General features: G+C 37.1%; 1 long non-coding RNA gene across 2 annotated transcripts in view; it reads right to left on the bottom strand.

The window, feature by feature from the left end:
• Positions 1-9,327, bottom strand: part of LOC131396158 (uncharacterized) — a 213,028-nt gene extending 203,701 nt beyond the window's left edge. The window contains exon 1 of one of the 2 annotated variants that reach the window (XR_009216431.1): positions 8,703-9,327. This is a non-coding gene — a long non-coding RNA (uncharacterized LOC131396158). The remainder of the gene's footprint in view (positions 1-8,702) is intronic. The other variant, XR_009216432.1, reaches the window with a different exon arrangement.
• Between the last annotated feature and the right edge of the window lie 9,987 nt (positions 9,328-19,314).

The raw sequence follows: 19,314 nt of genomic DNA, 5'->3' as shown, positions 1-19,314 counted from the left end.
GAAACTACAAAACACTGCTGAAAGAAACTGAAGAAAATATAAATAAATGGAAACATATCCCATGTTCATGAATTGGAAGACTTAACATAGGCATACCTCATTTTATTGTGCTTTGCAGATATTACATTTTTTACAAGACCCTCCATCAGCAAAAGGATTATGACTTGCTGAAAGCTTAGATGATGGTCAGTAATTTTTAGCAATAAAGTACTTTTTAATTAAGGTATGCACATTGTTTTTTTAGACATAATGCTATTGCACACTTAATAGACTACAGTATAGTGTAAACATAACTTTTAACGCACTGGGAAACCAAAATATGCATGTGACTCACTTTACTGTGATATTTGCTTTCTTGTGGTAGTCTGGAACTGAACCCGTAATATTTCTGAGGTATGCCTGTATTGCTGAGATGTCAATACTACCCAAATGATCTACAGATTCAATGCAATCCTTATCAAAATCCCAATGATCTTTTGTGCAAAATAGAAAATTTCATCCTAAAATTCATTTGGAATCTCGAGGGACCTCAAATAGCCAAAACAATCTTGAAAAAAGAGAACTAAACTGGAGGACTCACACTTCCTGATTTCAAAACTTACTACAAAGCTACAATAATCAAAACAGTGAGGTACTAGCATAAAAACAGACAAATAGACCAATGGAACAGAATAGAGGGCCCAGAAATAAACCCTCACATATATGTATGGTCAAATGACTTTTGACAAGGGTACCAAGACCAATCAATGGGGAAAGGTTGGCTCTTTCAATAAATGGTGCTGAGAAAACTGGACATCCCCACTCAAAAGAAAGAAACTGGACCCTTACCTAACATCACATACAAAAATTAACTCAAAATGGATCAAAGACCTAAATGTAAGAATTAAAATATAAAACTCTTAGAAGAAAACATAGTGCAAAAGCTTCATGACATTGGATTTTGCAGTGATTTCTTGGATGTGACACTGAAGGCACAGGTAACAGAAGAAAAAATATACAAATTGGACTTCATAAAAATTTCAAAATTTTGTGTATCAAAAGACATTATCCACAGAGTAAAATGGTAACCCAGAGAATGGGAGAAAATATTTGCAAATCATATATCTGACAAGGGATTAATATCCAGAATATACAGAGAATTTATAAAACTCAACAACAAAAGAATAAACCACCTGATTCAAAAATTGGTGAAGGTCTTGAATAGACATTTCTCCAAAGAAGATATACAAATGGCCAATAAGCACACAAGAAGATGGTCAACATCACTAACTTAGGGAAGTCTGAGTCAAAACTACAATGAGATACCACCTCATATCCATTAGGATAGCTACTATCAAAACCCCCCCCAGAAAATAAAAAGTGTTGGCAAAGATGTGGAGAAATCAGAAACCTTGTGTGCTGTTGGTGGCAATGTAAAAGGGAACAGCTGCTGTGGAAAACAATATGGCAGTTCCTCAAAAGATTAAAAATATAATTCCCATATGATCCAGCAATTCCACATCTGGGTATATACTCAAAAGAAATGAAAGCAGGGTCTAGAAGAGTTATTTGTACACCCATGTTCGTAGCAGCATTATTCACAATAACTAAAACATGAAAGCAACCAAAAAGCGACCAATGAATGGATAAGCAAAATGTGGTATATATGGAATATATGTGGAACAATGGAATATTATTCATCCTTAAAAAGGAAGGAAATTCCGCAATATGCTACAACGTGGATGAATCTGAAGGACATCTGGCTAAGTGAAATAAGCCAGTCACATAAATACAAATACTGTGTGACTCCACTTATATGAAATACTTAGAGTAGTCAAAGTCAGAGACAGAAAGTAGAATGGTAGTTGTCAGGTGCTGGGAGAAGGCGGAAATAGGGAGTTATAGTTTAATGAGTATAGAGTTTCAGTTTTACAAGATAAAAAGAGTTATAGAGATGGATGACAGTGACGGTTGCAGAACATTATGAGTGCATATAATACCATGAACTGAATACTTAAAATGGTTAAGATGGCCCTATCTAATAAAATGTAGTAAATTGTGTCATCTTTATAGAATGACAATTGAGAAATCACATCCTTATTTCTACAGCAGGTACAAGATACTTGTTGCATGAGTTCAACTTCAGAACACATAATTAAAATGTTTGCATTTACTCCTTCTTTATTCAGCAGGTTTTAAGTTCAGAATCTCATACTGTTGTTAATTCATACTATTTAATACCTAAACTCCTATCTTCCATACTCTCTTGGGACAGAAAGGGTGATGTCTTTTTTTTGAGGGTTTTTTTTTTTCAATAAGTCAACTTTTCCAGTGACCACAGTTCCTCATCTGTAAAAGAAGTTAATAGTACTTAGCACATAGTGCGATCAAAGGGAACAAATGAGGTAACTGTAAGATGATAATAAATGTTAGTTGTTGCTGTTGCTACTATTATTAGTATTCCCACTTATTATTTTTCCCAGCAATGATAATTTCTTTTAAGAGTATATCCTAGCAATAATAACTGCTTTTCAGAGTAAGGTCAAATACCTAGAATAAGCCACTCTAAGGAATCTTGAGGATCTCACATAGAAACAAATGAGACCCCTATAGGGTATGTCTGTGATAGGCTGGCTCTACATTACCACAGAAACAGGTCTTAGGGTTTTGTTTTGTTTATTCCTTTCTTCCCTAAAGCTGTCACCAACTCTTGGGGCGTTTTCTCCTTCAGGATTGACTGCAGAATAGGACACATATTCCGCAGTGTGTGTGTGTGTTTAATTTATGTCCCACCAAGTAATCCGAGTAGTCATTTTCATTTTAAGTATTTTATTGCTAATTGTTGTAGGGAACTAGGTAGTGCCTAGCAAAAATAATGAAGATGTAGAATGCATTAGTTTCCTAGGACAGCAGTGACAAATTACCACACAAACTGGGTGGTTTAAAACAACAGAAATTTATTCTCACAATTCTGGAGACTAGAAATCTGAAATCAAGGTAGCAGCAGGGCCATGCTCCCTCTGAAGAGTCAAGAGAAGGATCCCTCCTTCCCTCTTTCTAGTTTCTAGTGGTTGCTGGCAATACTTGGTGTTCTTTGGCTTGCAGCTGCATAACTCCAGTCTCTGCCTCTGTGGTCAGATAGCTTCTTCCCTCAGTGTATGTCTGCTCTCTGTGTCTCTGTATCTAAATCCCCTTCTCTTTTCTCTTATAAAGATACCAGTCATGAGATTAGGGTGGGCCTCATCCTAACTTGGATTACATCTGCAAACACCTTATTTCCAGATATAATCACATTCACAAATACTTTGGGTTAGGATTTGAACATATCTTTTTGGGGGACACAATTCAACCCAAACAAAAAATGTCTCTAAATTTAAGAAGTTGAACAAAGTTCTTATAATCTCTGTCCATGTTGTGCAGGTCTGGGTTTCTAGAAGCCCCTTGGGCCTCCTGTTTCCTCGTATATCCCTGTAAATAGTGCTTTTTAAATGACCCTAGCCCTATGAACTCCCAGCTCCTATAAAGTCTTCTCTTTACAAAAATTTCTCTTCCTAGGTAACAGGCTTAATAGTATAGTTAGAATAAATTGCTGTCCTCCTTGAGGACAGGGATCAAATCTTTATAATTCCCTGATACCAGAATAGGGTCTGATATCAATAAAAAGAAATCATTGAAGTACCCTCTTCTTTCAGCTGTGTAATCTGTTTCTCAGGGGACCTCCTGACTAGGTGATTACCTTTTAACTGAGCTCCTATGCCATGTAAGAAAGATTTCCTTAAGTCTTTTCCTCATACCCCACATCCTTATGTTTTCCTCCCTCTGAGACTATCTGATATCATTTCAGAAATCTCCGAGAAGGCATTGATTTGACTTCTCAGGGTAGCACCACTTTGCAAAATGTGCATTAGTGAAATTGCTTCCAGGTCATCATGCTTTACACTTTTGCTTGGTGTAGTATTCCCAAAGGAAACCACAACTTCTTTAAAAGAAGTTATATGATTATGACTTCATGTATGCAAATCAGTCCTCCCCCAACATCCTTTTCTCAATTGGTTTTGATCTATCCTCAATTCCACATTTGATATTGCTACTCTTTTGTAAGTAAAAAAAAAATTAGCTTATTTATCCCTTCTAGGTTCTACCTCCCTTTTGTCCTTTATATTTTCCTTTATATTTCTTTAAAAGATTATTTGAAATATTCTAAAAATAAAATAAAACTAACTTCTGTATACCTATCATACACCTTAAGAAATAACAAATTACTTGGGGCCGGCCCGGTGGCATAGCAGTTAAGTTTGCACGTTCCGCTTCAGCAGCCTGGGGTTCACTGATTCGGATCCTGGGCAGGGACCTACTCACTGCTCATCAAGCCATGCTGAGGCGGCGTCCCATATAGAAGAACTAGAAGGACCTACAACTAAGATATACAACTATGTACTGGGGCTTTGGGGAGAAAAAAGAACAAAAAAAGAGGAAGATTGGCAACAGATGTTAGCTCAGGGCCAATCTTCCTCAAAAAGAAAAAAAACGAAAAAGAAAAAGACATACTACATTACCAAATATAGTTTAAGCACTCTATGAATTCTTCCTTAATAACATTCTTCCTCTTTTTCCCCCTACAAGTACACACTACAAGTTATCCCCACAACTAACTACTATCTGGAAGCTGATGTTTATGACCCCTATGCATTTTTTATACTTTTGCTAAATTATATAGTGCTCTATATATTCTTAAACTGTAATTCTGTATTATACCTGTTATAGATTTCTCAGCAATCTTTTTTTTTTTTCTGCTCAAACTAGGGTTGTGAGATTCATCATATTGACACATATGTCTCTGCTTCATTATTTTAATAGCTTCTTCACTTCTTCATTCTGAGAATATACAACCATTTTTATAATTATTCTTCTACTGATTGGGAAGAATCATTCTGGACATCACTTCTTAGACAACTGAGTTAGTTTCCATGTTTTGCAATTTTAAACAATGCTGTTTGAAAGACCCATTAGTAGATCATGACTAGTGGGTTTCTTCCCTTTGTTTTAACAGCTCTATGGAGATATAATTCACATACCATAAAATTCGCCCCTTTAAAGTGCACAATTCAATAGTTTTTAGAATATTCACAAAATCAGGCAGCCATCACAAGTATTTAATTCCAGAACATTTTCATTATCCCAAAAAGAAACCCCATACCCACTCTCCATTCTCCCCTGTCCCAGTCCCTGTCAATCACTAATCTACATTCTGTCTCTATGGATTTTCCTATTCTGGACATTGTATATTAATAGACTCACAATACGTGGCCTTTTGTGACTCACTTCTTTCACTTAGCACAATGTTTTCAAGGTTCATCCATGTTGTAGCATGTACATTAATTTGATTGTGATGATTTCATGGGGGTATACATATTTCAAAACTTATCAATTTTTATGATTTAAATATATGAAATTTGTTGTATGTCAACTATACCTCAATAAAGCTGTCAAAAAAAATTTGCAAAAGATTTTAATAGATGCTTTACCAAAGAAGATAAACAGTAAATAAATACATGAAAGATTCTCTTTATCATTAGTCATTAGAGAAATATGCAATTAAAATTACAATGAGATATCAACACACACTTACTGGAGTAGTTAAATTTTAAACTACTAACAACACCAGGAGCTTCTGTGAACATAGAATAACTAGAACTGTCATATGCTGCTGATAGGAAAACAAATGGAATAGCCACTTTGGAAAAAAGTTTGGCAGTATTTTATGAAGTTAAACATACACTTACCATATGATCTAGCAGTTTCACTCCTAGGTAGTCACTCAATAAAAATAAAAATCTATGACCACACAAAGACCTGTAGGCAAATGTTTATAGCAGCTTTATTGCTAATAGCCAAAACCTGGACACAACTCAAAGGTCCATTAACTGGTGAATTGATAAAGAAATTGTGATACATGTATACAATGGAATACTATTCACACATAAAAAGGGATAAACTAGTGATACATGAAACAACATGGATGAATCTTAAATGCATTATGATAAGCGAAAGAAGCAAGACACAAAAGGCTGCAAACTATAGGATTTGATTTACATGATGTTCTCAAAACGCAAACCTATAGTGGCAGATATCAGAGCAGTGGTTGCTAAAGGCTGAGGATTGATGACAAAGGAGCATGAAGGAACTTTATAGACTTACAGAAATATTCTATATCTTAACTATAGTAATAGTTCAAAACTGTTTACATTCATCAAAACTCAAAGAACTATATTCCTAAAAAGAACGAATTTTACCATATGTAAATTATGCCTCAATAAAAGTGACTTTAGAAAAAAAAAGCAGCCAGGAAAAAAAAAAAAAACACATTACACACAGGAGAACAAAGATAAGAATGACTCCAAATATCTAACTAAACACAACACAAGCCAGAAGACAAAAGAATAATAAAGTGCTAAAAAAATAGTCAACTTGAATTGCATATCCAGTTTAAAAATAAATCTTTCAAAAGTGAAAGTTAAATAAAAACATTTTTAAGCAAATAAACCCTAACAGATTCCATCACCAACAAGCCACACTACAAGCAATGTTAAAGGAAGTTCTTCAGACTGAAGAAAAATGATGAAAACTTGGATCTACAAGAAGAAATAGAGTGCCAGAAATGGTAATATGTAGGCAAATAGAATTTACTCTCATTTTCTTAATTTCATTTAAACCTCCTCACAAAGAAAATGCCAGGCCTAGATGGATACACTGGGGTTTTCTATCAAACATCCTACACAAACTCTTTCAAGAAATAGAGGAGAATACAACACATCATTTAAAGAGGTCAGCTAGCATTGCCCTAATTCTAAAACCAGACAAACACAAGAAAGCAAAACCAAAGACCAACCTCCCTTATGAACACTCTAAAGGAAACACTTACAAAACCATATTAAAAGATATAAGAACAATTAGGATATACTATGTTCATGGATGGAAAGACTGAATACTGTAAAGTTAACAATTTTTCCCAAATTAATCTGTATATTCAATGCAATTCCTATCGAAACCCCAAAAAGATTTCTCATGGTATTTAATAAACTGATCATGAAAGTCATATGGAGGCTCTAAGGGCCAAGAATAACTAAAGCAAAAGAACAACTTGGTATGCGGGTTAGAGGGAACAGTTTAACCTGTTGGAAATTGTCTTATTTTAGAGCTAAAGTAATTAAAACACCGTATTATATGTGCAGGGCTAGTCAAATGAGACAGACTAGAGAGCTCAAAAACACAGGCAAACAGATGGAAACTATACGGGACAAACATAACTTATCCATTCAGTATGTCATATTCCAGGGACTGGCAAACTTTTTCTGTAAAGGGCCAGACAATAAGGCTTTGAGGCCCATATAGTCTGTCAAACTACTCAACTCTGACCTTGCAGCCACAGACAAGTAAACAAATGCATGTGGCTGTGTTCCAACGGAACTTTATTTACAAAAACAGACGGTGGCCCAGATCTGGCCCATGGGCCATGGTTTTCCAAATGGCAACAGAACAATGAAAAAAACTTGAGTTAAAACCATTCCTCACATCATACAGAAAACTAAGTTTCAGGTGAACTAAAGTTCTAATGTGAAAAAATAATGCTTGAAATAGTTCAGAAGATGAGGTAGGAGATTATATTCAGAACATGCTGGTAGAATTTCACAATAAAAATTATTTTAATAAAAAAATCAAAAAAATTAAGGCACAAATTATTTTAACTCTTCATGTTGATCAAGAATTTTCCTACTTTTTATGTTAATTCAAAAAGACTCTGGATATAAAATCTTGTCGACTTATGTCTTGTATGCCTGTGTGCTCATATATTACCATCATCTGTGAATGACCTTCCTATAACTTTAGAAAGTATTTCGGTGACTTCTAAAATTCTTAAACCAGTGCTCACTTGAAGTTTTACTGCTCATGCAACTGCTTCAGCCTTCTCAATCCCCACTTCCTTCAGAACTACAAGTCTTAAAACAACTCAGAAATTAAATGACATGGCCATTTTTTAAAAGTAAAACACTTAGCTGGTTTTGCCACTTAACTATTTCTTCTTTTCAAAAAATAAAAATAAACTTCCAGAACTGGACTGGGGTTCTACAAATATTCATACTTCAAAGTGGGCTCTAGAACTCCCTGAAATTGATATAAAATTTGTATGTGATTGTGTCATATTCTGTACAAAAGCTCCAAGGTTTTCCCTGGTTCTTAAAGGGGACTGGGACTCCTCCCAAAGTTAAAAAACTCTGTTCTAGAGGCTGGACATATAGAAAATCAAGTTGAATTATCAAATTGGAAAGAAAATAGAGGATTTTCGTAGTCATAGAGGATGTAGGGAAAGTTGTCCAATTATACTGCAAAACTCCTGAAATGGTCCTGAATCTCAATTTGAAATTAAATACGTCGGGGGCGTGGGGTAAGTTGTATAATAATAGATATAGAAGCTAAAGGTTAGTGAAGAGACTGTTTCAATCAATGGTTGCTTTTATGTTTCGGATCAAGCGTGCGAGTTTGATTGTACTCCAACAGACCTATTGGCTTTATTGTTTTGAGATCTGGACAGTGTTCTAACCCCACTATGAAACGTATCTATATCAACAAGGTCTGACCAAGAACGAAATAAGTTTTCGAGATGAATCCATCTCGAAAGTCAGCAACTGCAGACAGAGGCAGCAACTGCAACAACAGTGACTTACATTTCTGTAGCACTTTACAAAGCGCTTTCACTCGCTGCTTTCCACGTGACCGTCACTACATCCCAGGTGGGAGCAGCATCCTCTTGATAAGGAACGTTCTGGACTCAGTTAGTGAGGTGTGGGACGCTCACCAGGTTGCTCAGGAGACATTTTTCCACACTGTCAGGGGCAGGTAAAAATTTTCTGAGAGTGTTGGTGATGGAGAGGAGGATATAATTATGAAATAGATCGGGGGGGAGTGAAGGAGCCTTGGGGGAGATGTAAACACGACAGAGCTGGAGGGTTGCTTCTGGGGAGGCAAGGAAGCTGAGAGACACGGAAAGGAGGCGTTAGGAGGAGCCTTCCTTCAGGGGCGACAGAATGGGGGCGGGCGCGCAGTCTCTGAGACGCGAGGAAAACGACGAGAGGGAAGAATCTAGAGGCTGCGAGGGGGCGAACAGAGGGCCTGCCTCAGGCGAGCGAAGCAGCGCGGCTGAAGTCCCCATTCTGTGGCGGCCTGTGGGACTCAGTGCCCCTCCAGGGCCGGCTGCCCCTTTCTTCATTCTCCCCTCAGGGTCTCTCACCACCGAGCTGCTGGCTCCAGCAAGACGCCCCGCTCCGTTCTGCACCTCTCGGACCCTACGCGCCACAAATTCAAATTCGAGTTCCAGGGCCTTGCGGGCCCGAACGTCTCCCAGAGCAAAGGCCGGATGGACCAATCGAAGCCCGGCAGCCCCAGACGTCCAAGCAGGTGGGCGTGGCAAAGGGATGAGGGTGGGACGATACAGTGTTGCCATGACGACGGCTTCCGGGTGGGCGGGTCGAGGCGACATCCGACCGGAAGGCGAGACTCCGCGGGAAAAGACGCCCTGGTAGGTGACTAGGAGGTTTCTGGCTGAGGCCGTTTCCTCAAGAGTCATCGCGGTCACGCCACCGGCCGCCATTGACTTTATCCTTCTCTCTCACCAAACGCTTTTCCTGTCAAGTTATAAAGTGCAAGTTGTTTCCCTAAGGTAAGCTTGTGCTAAAACCACCCCCTCGTTTTTTAGGGGGTAACGGAAACTGACCCTTTGTCACACAATGAGCGAGTACTGAAAAAGGAAAAGGTGAGGATTTGGAATTTTTTACTGCGTTGTACACATTTTGTAGTCTTTAAACATTGGGTTCAACTTGAGTTACGATTGAATTTAAAATTCTGGTTCTTTCTGATCCCCAAATTCCATCTGAACCTGGTAATGGACAAAGATCTGAATTTTTAAATTTTCTGTAACAGTCTCAAACTTTTCTCTGACTTAAATTCTTACTCCCCCATAAATCTGAAGGCAGATGTTAGATGGCAGGTGCGTTGAGCCCAAACCCTTCCAAGAATCAAATCAATTCAGTTGAGTCTACTTTCTTTAAGAGAATTATTTTAGTCTAAAATAATTGAAACCAGATGCTAAACATGGCTCCGTTGGTTCAATGTATATCTCATTTAATGATGATGGTCTCACATAAGTCTATCTCGTTTATGAAAGGAAGTCAACATTGTTGAAATGACAGAGGAGAAATAAGGCTTTCAACAGACAGATAATTCTAAAAAAATCTTACAGCTTTAAAACACATCTTTTAGCAAACCACAAGTCATTGTTAAATTCTTGTCACCAGAATCTGAAAGAAAACTTCAGCAAAACTTATCTGCTTATCAAGAAGAATTTCTCACTCTAGAGTTAAGGCAGGGAAGCGTTTATGAAAGCTTAGATCTATATGTGTTTAAGTTTCTGCCAACCCCTTTCTTAAAATTCCATCTTCAGAACTCCCTGCTAATGAGCACTTTTCCAGCAGCTTGGATGAAACGTTCTGAATAACTTCCTCAGCCTGAAGGTTAGAAATTTCATTAAATAAAAAATTAAATACATTAGAATACTTAGGTATGAAACATTAATGAACTGAGTAATACATTCTTCAGAAGAGGAGGCACTTAAGAAAACACAGGCCACCTGCATTGTAGAGCCATATAATGTGGTGAGATTTGATAGATAGGCAAGAGATCAAAAAATGGCCAGGGTTTCAAAAGAGAATGTTCCGTGAGCTGCTTACTGCCTTCATAGACCATTTGAAAATAAAACTAACTCTCAGCAGAAGCCCAAGAGGCCTCAGAGATGAACCAGAGCATCCTTGGGATGTCAGTATTGTACTGAACAAAGTCAGTTGAACTGTTATTCATCTGGCAAGAAAAAAATGCCTAAATTTTATAAGAACTTAGGTTATTAATTTAAAAATATATAGTGATGGGCCAGCCCTGTGGCTTAGCGGTTAAGTGCGCGCCCTCTGCTGCTGGCGGCCCGCGTTCGGATCCCGGGCGAGCACCGACGCACCGCTTCTCCGGCCATGCTGAGGCCACATCCCACGTACAGTAACTAGAAGGATGTGCAGCTATGACATACAACTATCTACTGGAGCTTTGGGGGAAAAAATAAATAAATAAATAAAATTATTAAAAAATATATATATATAGTGATTTTAGGCTTTAGAAAGCAGAGAAAGGAGACTTGAACCTAAGTTAGGTATACTTGGAAAAAAGAATGTTCCCTCTAGTAGCAGACATGTGTTTGATTTTGTACACTGTATTCCTCTCCCCTAGATGTCCTCTCTCCTCTGCTTAGTTGAATCTTACTTATCCTTACAGAACCAGGTCAAATTCTGAATTTTTTGAGATGTGGCCCATAATCAACTCTCTCTCTCCTGAAAAACCTATGGAATTATAGATATACTCTTTATTTGGCATTTTTGCTTTAAGCTTTGTAATGTTTCTTATCATTTATATTGATGAATGTATCTTACATATAGTTTGCCTCATCTACTAGATTCTAAGCTTCTTAGAATTGTATTCACTACTGTACCTGGCAGAATGACTTGGACATGGTAAACATAATTTTGATGTAAAAATGCCTAAGTTAAGATTAATGTTAAATATAGTTGGTAACTGTATTAGTTTGCTAGGGCTGCCATAACAAAATACCAGAAACTGGGTGGTTTAAACAACAGAAATTTATTTTCTCACAATTCTAGAGGCTAGGAAGTACAAGATCAAGGTGTCAGCAGGGTTGATTTCATTCTGAGGCCTCTCTCCTTGGCTTATAGAGAGCCATGTTCTGCCTTTGTCTTCACATGGCCTTTCCTACATGTGTGTATGTCTCTGTGTCCAAATTTCTTCTTGTAAGGACACCAGTTATGCTGGTTTAGGGCCCATCCTAAAGACCTCATTTTAACTTAATTACCTCTTTAAAGGCCTCATCTCCAAATATAGTTGCATTCTGAGGTACTGAAGGTTAGAACTTCAACATATGAATTTTGGCAGGGGCGAGGGGGGAGGTGGGTGGGGGACAGTTCAGCCCATAACAATAGCCAACACTCAAAAAGCAGAAATGATTGGGAGCAGTTGTCTGTCACCATTAGAACTCTCGTCTTTAGAGCTAAAGATACCATAAATGTGTAAATCAGATTAGTATAAGGTAGTAGAGAGTAGTAGAGCCTGTGGTAAATCAGAGTATATTTGCCCAGACAAGAGACATTCGACTTAAAATTTATAAATAAAACAACCCCCACCCTCACCCTGGCTCCCCCCCAAAATAATACTGGGCCATCCAAACAAAACAAACAGCTAAGTGGTTTTGGCTCACAGGGCATTGGTTTGCAAAAGCCACCAGCATATTATTTCATTTGGAATTGATAACCTCTTATGGTGGATACTGGACATATTAAGTATGTTTTTGCATATCCAAAGACATTATCCCCAGACCCATTGGTTCATACATAACTTTTTTACTGAGTACCTGCTGTATTAAAGGAACTGTACTAAGTGCCATGCTGTGATTAAAATCCATATATTTGGCCACATATATCCAAGAGTTACAAGAACATCCTATTTTTGAGATAATTTATTAAGTGTATAACTGTGCATAATTAAGTACTTTTTGGTACAACTTTATCCTGTAAATAAATTAGAACTCTGAAAAAAAATTCCTTGTCAGCTTATGTCCCCTGATAAGGCTAAGGCTGTGTCCTCAAGTACAAGTATAGAAGAAATCAGACGTATACAAAAATATTTATAATGCAAGATAAAAGTGAGACCATAAGAGAATTATAGATAAAGTGCTGTGAGAAATTAGAGGAGGAAAAGATTTCTTACAGCTGGGTGTGTTACTAAAGGTATTGAATTCAGTTAGAATTAATCTTTCCCATGGCACCTGGTACTTCTAATATATCATTAATCAACATGTTATATGGTAGTTATTTGCATATGTTCATATCTCCCTCAATACACTCTGAAATATCCAAGAATGTCTTAGTCTTTATATGCTCCAGTCGAGTGTTACCCAAAAATATGAGAGTCATCTGGGGAACTTTTTTAAAAATAAATGTTTCTCAATTCTAGCTCTGGAGATTCTAATTTAGTAGGCCTGGAGGGGTGATAGAGAATCTCTATTTTGAAAATGTTTCTCCCACTTAGTGATCCTGATTATCAGCCCCATTTGGAACCTTCTGCCCTAGAACACCTAGTATATAGCATGCTCTCAATAAATTTTTGTCAGATTAAATGAGCAGAGCTGTGATTTAGTAAGATTAATAAAACCCCAGTGTGTAGGATGAGTTAGAGTGGAAAATACCTTAGAGGCAAGGAAATCCTATTACAGATGTCCAGCTAAGAGATGAAGCAACCCTAAACTAGTGTAGAGGCCATAGGAAAGGAGAGAAATGGATGAGAAACATTGGAAAGGTAGAATCTACAGAATTAGATGAAACTTGATATAATGCACTAGTTCCCAAAACATAGTGTGCCTAAGACTTAACGTGGGGTGTTTATTTAAAAAGCAGGTTGGTGGGCTCTATCTGTGAAATCCTGTTTAGTTAGTTAGTCCAGGGTGAGGCAAGTGTATCTGCATTTTTTTAACAACCCTCCCTCATGATTTTTATTAAGGTTATTTAATTGTTTCAATTTAAGAACACGATGATCTGTTGACCATTTTGAGTGAGGAAGAGGGAAGATAGAAAAATAATTCTAAAGATTAAATCTTGAGACAGAGTGAGAATGATAAATAATTCTAAAGATTAAATCTTGAGAGAGAGTGAGAATGAAAAGCCATTAAGAGACACTGAATATTTGGTTTAGAGGGAAATAAATTTCATCCATGAAGCTATTCAGCAAGAAGAAATGCAGTTTGAGAGCCTTGGAAAGAGGTAGAGAGTGAGGAAAAAATTGGAAAACCTTTGTGATAATAAAGATTTCTAAGAGAGAGAGATCAAGGAAAAAGAAGAGAGTTATGGAGAAAATTAAGGGGGTATTTCTCCCTTTAGAGATTTTGAAACAAAGGAGGCAGCATATGAAACAGAAGGTGGGAAGAAAACGTGGAAGAACCAAAAAACAAGAGTCTCAGGCAAAGAATATTTCTGTCTAGTATGAATGAGAACTACAAGGGTTGTGGGGTGGATGTGGAGAGACTTTTGGAATTAACGTCTATCTGGTACCCTTTAATAGAGGGAGTTTTGTAGAATTTTGTGGTTGCTGTGAGTTGGCAAGTTGATGGCAAGAAAATCTAAGCTAGGGATGGTTAAGCATACCTTACAATGTGAAGCAAAAAAAGTGAGAGAGAAAAGATATTTGCACCCTCATGTTCATAGCAGCATTATTTACAATAGCCAAAACAAGGGAACAACCTAAGTGTCCACTGGTGGATGAATGGATAAAGAAGCTGTGGTATGTATATACAATGGAATGTTATTCAGCCATAAAAATGGGAAATCATACCATTTTTGACAACATGGATGAACCTTGAGGGCATTATGCTAAGTGAAATAAGTCAGACAGAGAAAGACAAATACTGTATGATCTCACTTATATGTGGAATCTAAAAAAAAACCAAACTCATAGAAAAAGAGATCAGATTTGTGGTTACTAGAGGCGGGGGAGGGGGGTGGGATTGGAGAAAGGTAGTCAAAAGGTACAAACTTCCAGTTACAAGATATATAAGTATTAGGGATGTAATGTACATTATAATGAGTGTAGTTAACACCACTGTATAGTATATATGAAAGTTAAGAGAGTAAATTCTGACTTCTCGTCATAAGGAAAAATTTTTTTTCTTTTTTTGCTTTCTCTTTTTATTGTATCTGTATGAGATGATGCATGCTAACTAAGCTTATTGTGGTAATCATTTCACAATATGTGTAAATTAAACAATTATGCTGTACACCTTAAACTTATACAGTGATATATGTCAATTATATCTCAATAAAACTGGGGAAAAAAAGTGAGACATTGTCATTACATGAAAGAAATAACCCATCAAGATGCTTATATTCTGTTAGGGATTTCTATTTTTTATTACAATTGAAAATGATTTTTTAAGAGCAGGATCAAAGGAAATAAAGAGATAAAAAGACCTTGATAAATAGTAAACATCCATCATTAGCAAAACCTGGATTTTTCTAAGGTTTCTCCTGGGTAGTAGGGAGGAAATGAATTAATAAGTTTAATTAAAAGTCTCCTTTTTAAGAAGTCAAAGAAAACAAAGGAATATAAGGAATTTCTGGAGTAGAGTTTTTTTTTAAGATAAGCTTTAAAGAAGAAAATTTTGGGAAGGAAACTAATATCCTTTCTAGACTTAGCATCAAAATGGTTTTATAACATTGCATCTTATATGCCAACCTTATAAGCTATCCATAAGTACATAACTATTATGATAGTTTGTATAACAGATCTAGATTCAAATTCAGACCTGCCTCTTACTAGATGTGTGTTCAATCTTGATTAAGGTCTTATTATATAAAATGGAAATTTACAAAACTTGCTTCATAGCATTGAATAAAATATTATATTAAATATGTGCCTGTCATATAGTAAGCATGGTGACTGTTTTTATTAATTGGATAACTTTATGAAAGTTACCTAATTGCTTTGAATTTTTAAGTGTTCTCGGTCAAATAGGAATAGTTATATGGATAAAGACATCCATACAAGGACATAAGGTTATCAAGAAGATTAGGGTAATAGAAAATTGGGGTTATTAGAAGATCTTGTAATATGCTTAGCACATAAAAACACTCAGTAAATGGCAAATGCTATTGTTATGTCAAAAATCTCAATACCACTTATTTATATCACTTTTCACAGTGCTTTGTAATATATTCTTCATATAGTCTTTTCAACCATTTTGTGAAGTAGTCCGTTTTACAGATGAGAGTCAGAAAGCTTAAGTAACTTAGGGCCAAATAAGAAGCAAAGTCTTCTCACTCCCAGGCCAGTTCTTTTTCACACCAAATAATATCTGACATTTAAGTCACAAACAATTTTTTTAACTTTTTATTTTGAAATTTTAGATTCACCTGTACTTGCAAGTAATAGTACAGAGAGGTCTCTTGTACACCTTCACCCAGTTTCCCTCAAAGGTAACTATATCTTGTATAACTATAGTGTAATATCACAACTAAGACATTGATATCTACTGATCTTACTCAGATGTCACTAGTTTTATATGTACTGATTTGTCTGCATGTGTGCATTTAGTTCTATGGAATTGTACCACATTTGTAGATTCATGTAACCATCATTACAGTCAAGATACAGAACTCTTCTTTCACAACAGGGATTCTCTGTGTTACATTTTCAATAGCCACAAGGCTTCTGCCTAGATCCCAGCCACTAAGCCCTGGCAGCCACTAATCTGTTCTGCATGTCTATAATTTTGTTACTTTCAGAATGTTATATAAATGGAATAGCAGTTGTAACCTTTTGAGATAGATAAATCTTGTTGTTAATAAAATTTACATTTAAATTGTATGAAATAGGAATAAAGACATTTAAAAACAAAACATAAACCTTCTATCTAGTGGAGGAGAGGATCTTTTTCCAAGTTCTTGGCTTATAGATAGTAAGAGAGAAGGATTGGAGGAATAAAGCCACATGACAGCAGTTAGCAATGGCAAGGACACATTTCAAATCCTAGCACAATTGTTCTTGGGTTTCTAGATAGTGTCACTTTTTCTCTTTAAAAATGGTTCAGTGACCATTGCCTGCCTTTCTTCTGAAAATTCTTTCTTGTGAAAATGAACCTAGTTGTAGATCTTGGGTGGATTTTTACTGTCACATCAGTGATTGTGGAAAAATTTATAAAGAAGGGAGTGATATGGAAAATGATGGAATAGGAAGTTTCGAGGCTTTGTCTTCCCACCAAAACAGCCATTAAAAGGGAAAAAACTTGGAGTGACGTCAGCATCATGGTGGAGTGAGCTTTCCCATAAACTCTTCCCCAGATAAGAAACAACAGAAGGGACAATCACAGACCAACAAGGGACTCTTACACAGCAAAAAGGAAGATCGGAAAGACCGCCGCTGCCTCACATCTGAGAGTGGACATGCTGGGGCCTCTGGAGGAAGTGAGGAGAGGTAAGAAGAAATGCTCTCCCTCCCCATCAGAATGGCGATTTGGGTCCACACGGCAACTAGAGAGCGGGGGCGGGGGGGCACTCTGCAGGGAAGCCATAGCTCTTCGGGCTGTCTCAGCCAGTGGGAAACTCCCACACACAGGACTCAGAACTGCTATAGGGGTGCCATCAACATTTGAGCACCCCAGGAGAGTGGATAATGAGGGGTGAGCAAGAAACTCCCCACCACAGGGACCCAGCGGGCAAAAGAGAGAGCCCCCGCCCTGCATGCCCAACATTGCAGCTCAGCCGACCAGACAGAGCGGCTGGGGTGGATCACAAGCAGGTGGCCCTGCAGCCACAGAGCAGCTGGGGTGGAGCACAGGGGCCTCAGATTACACAGCCCTTAACCCCCACACAGTGGCGGCAGGTGGAAACTGCAACCAGATATTTCCAGGATGAGGAAAAACAAAGCGAATACAGGAACCACAATGCAAAGGTACATTAAATCGTCAGACCAGAAGGAAAATGACAAGCACCCAGAAATCAACCCTGAAGGCACAAAAATCCATAACCTAAATGACAGAGAATTCAAAACAGCTATCATAAAAATGCTCAATGAAATACAAGAAAACACAGATAAGTAATTCAACGAGATACAGAGTTTCTTCACAAAAGAGATTGAAATCATAATGAAAAACCAATCAGTGCTGATGGAGATGAAGAACACAATGGAAGAGATAAAGGACAATGTGGAATCTTTAAAGAACAGAGCTGACAATATGGAGGACAGAATTAGCAATATAGAGGATAGGAATACAGATATGTTCTAGATGGAGGAGGAGAGAGAACTAAGACTAAAAAGAAATGAAGAAAATCTCCGAGAAATAGCCGACTCAATTAGGAAATGTAACATAAGAATTATAGGTATTCCTGAGGGCGAGAGAGGGAAAGAGGAACAGAGAGCCTATTCAAGGAAATAATAGCTGAGAACTTCCCAAATCTGGGGAAGGAGCAGGAAATACCAGTAAGTGAAGCCAATAGGTCGCCTAAATATGTCAACAGGCAAGGGCCCACTCCACGGCATACAGTAGTAAGGCTGGCTAAAGTCAATGACAAAGAAACAATATTAAGGCAGCTAGACAAAAACCAAAAATAACGCACAAAAGAACTCCCATCAGGATCTCAGCAGATTTCTCAACAGAAACTTTACAGGCTAGGAGAAACTGGAATGATATATTCAAAATACTGAAAGACAAAAAAAAAAAAACTTTCAGCCAAGAATACTCTATCTAGCAAAAATATCCTTCAAATATGATGGAGAAATAATAACTTTCCCAGATAAACAAAAGTTAAGGGGGTTCATGGCCACGAGACCCCTACTACAAGAAATGCGCAAGAAGGCCCTCAGGCCTGAAAAAAAGAAGAGAAAGGGAGTACAAAGCTTGGAGCAAGGAGAAAAATAGTTAGACAAAATCAGAAAAATAGTAAATCTTTACTGGAATAGGTTAGCAACCATTTAAATACAAAAATCAGAGATCAAAGGAGGGAAAACACCAAAAATAAATGTAACCTGATCACTGTAAACACACCCCCATAAGACAAGATAGAATAAGTTGTAAAAAGAATAACTTAGAAGAGTAAGAGTAAAGAGATCGAATTGACTTAGTATAAGGAAATAAGAGGCCATCAGATAATGGACTATCTCATACACAATATTTTTTTAGGCAAACCTCAAGGTAACCACTAAACAAATAATCAAAACAAAATCACATATGATAAACAAAGAGAAAACTAGAGGAGTCATAAGACGGAACAACCAAACTGAATTGGCAGTCCAAAACACATAGGACAAGAAACACAGGAAATGCAAAATAACCAGAAAATAAGTGACAAAACAGCAACATTAACCCCTCATATATCAATAATTACTCTAAATGTAAATGGATTGAACTCTCCAATCAAAAGATACAGAGTGGCAGGATGGATTATAAAGCAAGACCCAACAATATGCTGCCTCCAGGAAACACATCTCAGCTCTAAAGACAAGCACAGGCTCAGAGTGAAAGGATGGAAGACAATACTCCAAGCTAATGGCAAACAAAAGAAAGCAGATGTTGCCATACTCATATCAGACAAAGTAGACTTCAAGATAAAACAGGTTAAGAGAGACAAAAAAGGGCAATATATAATGATAAAAGGGACACTCCACCAAGAAGACATATCAATT

Source organism: Diceros bicornis, chromosome 32, assembly GCF_020826845.1.
Source record: "Diceros bicornis minor isolate mBicDic1 chromosome 32, mDicBic1.mat.cur, whole genome shotgun sequence".
NCBI lineage: Eukaryota > Metazoa > Chordata > Mammalia > Perissodactyla > Rhinocerotidae > Diceros > Diceros bicornis.
Note: the sequence above shows the minus strand (reverse complement) of the source record. Positions and strands in the feature narration are given on the sequence as shown.